The sequence below is a fragment of the Vicugna pacos genome, chromosome 8, assembly GCF_048564905.1.
Source record: "Vicugna pacos chromosome 8, VicPac4, whole genome shotgun sequence".
In the NCBI taxonomy this organism is placed as follows: domain Eukaryota; kingdom Metazoa; phylum Chordata; class Mammalia; order Artiodactyla; family Camelidae; genus Vicugna; species Vicugna pacos.
This window is the reverse complement of record NC_132994.1, coordinates 18687847-18694249: the sequence shown is the minus strand read 5'-3', so window position 1 is coordinate 18694249 and position 6403 is coordinate 18687847.

Genomic DNA, 6403 nt, shown 5'->3' with positions numbered 1-6403 from the left:
CAGGCTGCCAGAGCAAAGTACCAGAGACTGGCTTAAACAACAGAAATTTATTTTCTCTCAGTTCTGGAAGCTGGAAGTCTGAGGTCATGGTGTCGGCAGGTTTGGTTTTTCCTGGGCCTCTCTCCTTGGCTGGCTGATGGCCACCTTCTTGCTGTGTCTTCACGTGGTCTTTTCTTCTCTTGAGTACATACATCCCTGGTGTCTCTTCCCTTTCTTATAGGGACACTAGTCATATTGGATTAGATTCCCTCCCTTATGACCTCATTTAACCTTAACTACAACTTTAAAGGCCCTATCTCCAAACCAGATACACTGGGGGTTGGGGAGTGAGGGCTTCAACATACGAATTTTGGGAGGACACGACTCGGTCTATAACAGATGCCCATGGGAATTATTCAGTTGCATAATAGCACGTCTAATGCATGTTATAGGTATTTGCTCCTGGTCATTACAACATAATCACATACAGTATTTTTAAAGTGATCTTTAAAAGGCTTGTTTACAGTGATATTCACACTAGTGACTAAGAAAAGTAAGTGATTAAATTCATGTTAAATTTCCTTGCTACCTATTCTAGCAACTCTCTCAGGTGACCTCTACAAACACTGAAAACCAGCATTGGTTGAAGGACTTTCCGTGGTAATGTTTTCCCAAGACAGTGCTTTGCTGCCAAACTATGTAACTGAGAGAGAACTCTGTAATTTGACTTTGTAAACACCCAAATACAAAGGAACTCTCTCTTCTGATAGATAATTTTGGAGAAAATCTCCCCATATATGTGGGCATCTGTAGTGTTTAGTAAACTTTTGCTGGCATGACTGGAGAGTAGGAAGATTTGATTAAAAAATGTCTGGTTAATAGGCAGGTACCATTCAGCCATATTGAGTCATTAACTTTTAAAGAGTTAAAATACTGTAAAATACACTTGACTAAAACTATATCAAACAATTTATTCTCTGCTTGATAGTTCAGAAGGGACTCCAGAATTTTGAGGGTTTCTTACCATTTTGTGATACAATGTGGACATCATAAAGATGTGCAGAATGTTAGCCAGGAGAGCACTGGGGGTAGTCAGACCAGCTTTTATTTAATGGCAATATTCTTGTCCTATGTTATATATTTATAACCAATATTCTTCAGTTTTTTCGTAATTCGTAATTTTATAGAGAAGAGGACTGCTGCTAGATTTTAGAGAGAATAAAAAATGGAAACAATCTAAGTGTCTATCAATGAATGAATGGATAACGATGATGTGGTGTATATATTCATCAGGTATATATACACAATGAATACTACTCAGCCATAAAATTTAATGAAATCTTGTCATTTGTAACAACATGAACAGATCTATAGGGTATTATGCTAAGTGAAATAAGTCAGACAAGGAATGACAAATACCGTAAGATCTCACTTGTATGTGGAATCTTAAGAAAAAACAAACAAACAGGCAAAATGAAACAAAAACAAATGTATAGACACAGAGATCAGATCAGTGGTTACCAGAGGGGAAGGGGTTGGGGGTGGGTGAAATAGGTGAAGGGGGTCGACTGTTTGGTGATGGGTGCTAACTAGACTTGTGGATGACCACTCTAATGTATACAGATGTCGAATTATAATGCTATACATCTGAAACTTATAATTAAAAAAAGAAGACAAAAAGCTTGTTAATAACAATGAAACCTCACATTTATAAATCCCAGTTTTAAAAAAAGTACTTTCACATTCACTGTCCCATTTGAACCCGAACGAGGAAAAACTTTAAGCAGAGAAACTTTAAGCACTGGCATGTAGATAATGTGGTTAATAAGTGAAAGGCTCCTAACCCAGCCGTCATTCACTTTATTACAGATAATGGATAAATACTGAACAAGCAAACTGTCACGCACAATACATAAATATTAGTACGAGGAAATTTTCTTTTACCTGTCAATGGCCCCTTTTAATTTATTCATTCATTCAGCAAGTAATACCAAGCATCTACCATGTAGCATGCAATGTTCAAGACCAGTGCTTCTCAAACAATCTCTGGAGAAGGACCACTTTAATTATTTTAAATTTCTAATCCAGTGGAGAACGCCCCACAAACCCAGATCTGAGCCTGCATCTCACCCTCTAGGAACATGGACTCATGGGTTTGACTATGGAGCCTGACACTGTCTGTGGATGTGAGTCACAATGATCACAGTAAGGCATGGTGAGAAAGAACAATTTCATTTTGATGTTATTAAGGACAACTGTGTTACAACAACTGAGTTTCTACGTATGAGAAATTCCAGTACCTGACGAAATAAGAAAGCCCATTATCAGATGTTAGAATAACACCATTTAGTTCACTTCAGAATTATCACAAATCTCAAAATAAATGGATGCTTTAACTTTTCAACTTCATATTCTGAATTTAATTTGAATCTATTTTCTTTCAATCATTTTTAGTATTAGTACCTTTGTGTGGAGGGAAACATCTTTATGTTTTTTTTCTGAGACCAGGGTATTTTATAAATGCTCTCTGGTTTACTTCAAAAACAATTTACATATTGGTGAGTTTGATGGGCTTCTTCACGAAGCTCTTATAGTTCTATACACATTTAGTCCCTATTGTAACAAAACACGTGAATTTGTACAGCACCCAGCTGGCATACAGACCTTGACCATGAGGATGGCATGTAGGTGGCTGGGTCTCCTTGAGAATCAAATCCACACCTTCTCAAGGGGGGCTAACTTACATGAGTGCCCAGCCACCCAACTGCACCTTGTATCTACAATGGGAGGTGGGAAAGGAGGCTTTTAGCTTTTTATTTTTCACAATTTGCAAGTTTCAATACTCAGTTCAAAAGAATATAATTTCTATTAAAGACTCCAAGTTTCAAGTACAGAAACCTTTTATCTTGTGTTAGCTCAGTAAGGAACTCAGACTATAACTTAGGCAAAGAAGTCAGTGAAAGGAAAGAATATGATTAAGTAAACTCCTGATGAAAACTTAATGTCTAGTTAGCAGGAAGAAAACAAACAACACTTCCATTTTCAGGCCAAGTGAGGGTTAAACACAACCCTAACAACTGTGAGATAAAATTCAGTCTCTTTTGGGTCCGTATAATGTCCACTGGTTTGACTAGTCTGGTCAATTGAACAGTTACTTTGGCATTTTGTAGATTGAACCCCCGCTTACTTACCTAAACTTTGTGATTCTCCAATATATATAAAAGTCCTTTAAATATTTTATAGATCTAGTTTATACTGAAAACTGAAAAATAAGACAGGGAATCACAACAGGGAACAACAGTGCTATAGAGAGATACAAAAAAGTAAAATCTTTCCAAATTCCCACCATGACCTTTGGCTTAAAAACTTAACTGACATTTCTAAGAGTGATATTGATGCTGGGGAAAAGCCACTGGAGCAAGAACACAGGTTTTGGCAACAAATACAATTTTAACTTTTTTATTGTTGTTGCAATACAGAAGGCAATTATGAAATTTTGTCCCTAAAAATGATGGATTCCAAGGAAAAATTTTTGCAGACTGAGAGGTCAAAAGAATTGTAAGGTTAAATAAAGAGGCATAGAAATTGCTTTAGGAAATTTTCCTGGCTCAATAGCAAGATTTCCCTTGAGCAAAAGCCAAGTTTAAATCTCATTGAAGCATGTTTTAATGGGATTCTACTTGTAATTTTCCAGTAGGTTTCTTTCTCTTAGAGATTTGGTGGAAAGCAACCAACTTTAGTAATGCCCAACTTAATGATAACATCTGGAAAAACAGCTCAAGAATGATGAGAAAAAAAATGATCTGAAAATTTCTCAATCTTGACCCCAAATTAGCACCATTTTCTCATGTGCATTTGAATGTGAATTTCCTTATATAAAAATCAATTTTAATGTCCTGGCTTTTCCCCAAAATACCATGACTACAACTTAATATGAACTTAGCAATTCCCAGAACAGTGCTGGTATTACTTAGGAACATGTTAGGAGAGCAGAATCTCACAACACGCGATCCTCCAGGGAAGAAGAGTCCGGTCAGATGACAAGGCACCAAGTGATGGTTAATCCTGAATCCACATCATTTATGGGCAGTAACAATGCTTGCACTTAAGTTTGGTATTCCCTAAATAAGCTATGTTCAAGTGGGAAAACATGAAGTTTCTGAACTGCTTTCTATTCTCCTGAACCAAACAAAAGACTGTTAGGCATTAGTGACATAACAAACAGACCAAAGTTCAAACTCTCTCAAATGCAATTTATTGTTTATCCAGTGGGGCAATGTGTACTTTTAGTCTTTAACCTAAACAAGATTCTTGTCTATTTAAGACACTGACCTGATATTCTTTTCTATTTTGCATCTCTGAGGTTTATTTGTTAAGGTGATTGAATGCTTTGACCCACTGAACTAATAACCAAAGTTAATCTTACATTTTAATCACTGGACAAAAGAACAGACTTGGACTCTATTTTGAAAGCCAGTTTAAACCAAAAAATAAGGACACTTATAATTTTTCTCACTTGAGGCACTTATTCTTTAGCCATTGATAAGAATCTAAGAACCTGCTCTACTGCATTTGAGTTATTACACAGAATTACTTTGTACTGTAGTTGAAAAAAATGTTTAAAAATTCGATACTATGATAATGTACCTCCTACCATGAACTTGCGCTGCCATTTTTCAGCATCTGAGACTAGTAAAACATTTATTTTTAAACAAAAGGAGTTAACTGCTCTTTCTAAGTTCTGATATAAATAATATATTTACAGTTTCAAAGTAAATAAACATCTGTAATACTGAGGAATAAGAGAATATACCAAATCACAGTGTATTTGGGTAATTGTACTTTATCTTCATATAATTTCAAAACTTCATATATATGTTGAAAAAACCCAAGACAGTTGCTACCTGATAAACGTTTATTAACATTTTTCTATACATACTTTAATATGTACATATTAAAATATTTTTAAAATAACTATGATCTGATGGTAATAGACTGATTGCTTACTTCAAAGTATTAACTTCATACATATCAAGATGCACCATCCTCAGCTATATAACTGGTTTGCAAAATGTTTGCTGAAGCTTGTAAAAAAAAAAAAGAAGTAGTTTTTCATATCTTACAGACTCATAGAGTTGCTAGCTAGCACAAAAACAGCTGTCTAATTTTACAATGAAAATTTACTTTGATAGTTTGTAGGGTAGCTCTATGTAGGACGTTTTCCAGAAGACTAAAGGGATGCTTCAGACAAAAAGTAAGAAAAGTATAAAACACATCGAAAGGTTTTCTTTTTAAAAAGAAAATGGGACAATCATTCTTTAAGAAAAGACTTTTTCTTAAAGTCTTTTATATTATAAAATGGGACAATCATTCTTTAAGAAAAGACTTTTCACATGAACTTGTTCTATTCAGACTGACGTGACTCAGGCATTTTTAAATATTATAGAAATACTTCCTTATAAATTTCCAAGACAGTAGCCTTCGGATGTTCCCTCAATCCCAGTGTTGCTCAGATAAAATAAATCGTAAGAGAACTTCCCACCAAAAACAAGCGTTTTGGGGCATGGACCATATCTTACTCTTCTAGTCCCCAGTGTTTAGAAGTAGGCTCTCCTTGACAAATGTTCACTGAACTCAACTGCTGACAATATAAGTTAAAATACCAATACAACTTACCAATAAATAAACAGTCCTTTGGACGACTGTGGGAAATCAAAATACTTTCAGTTTACACAAGTATTCATAAACACATGAAAATGTTCTAGTTTATCCTAAATGCCCCAGCCCTTGGGAGTGCTATAGGAAGAAGCAATGAAAAGGGAAAATTTTCCTGAGTAGTCTGTAAAATATGGGTAGTTTTTAAAACTGAAAAGTAGTCTGAAAATTCTCAGAGGCGAGCTAAATATTAGCTAAACTCAATTGTATTATATAGTATACCACCACTCAGTAATTAGTAGTACCACATAATTGTTTTATACAGGTCCCATATTAAGTCAGGACTGCTCTTAAAATTAAGTCACAAAAGAGAACAAATTTCAATCTATAATTAAATTTAAATCATTAATTTGGATCATACCTTTAAAGTCTATTAATTTAACAAAGATAGCCAAAAGCTGATATCTGAGGAAAATGCTTTCAGTTCTGGGTGCAAACAATGAAAGACTGAAAAAAGGCACATAATAAAAGCACTTTCCACAAAAACAAAGATACAAGTGGGCCTCAAGCAGGCCCACATATACCTCTAGTTTAGGTCAGAAGGTAATTCAATATTTTGAAAATCATATTACTTTAAACTTCACACTCACTCAGCTTGGTCTTTTTTTCCTTCCAAATAAATCAGGTTTTAGCATACCTGAAGGAAATTAAGCATACTGAAAAGACAATGGCTTCAAAGAATATACAATCCAGTGCAGGAGTAACATAT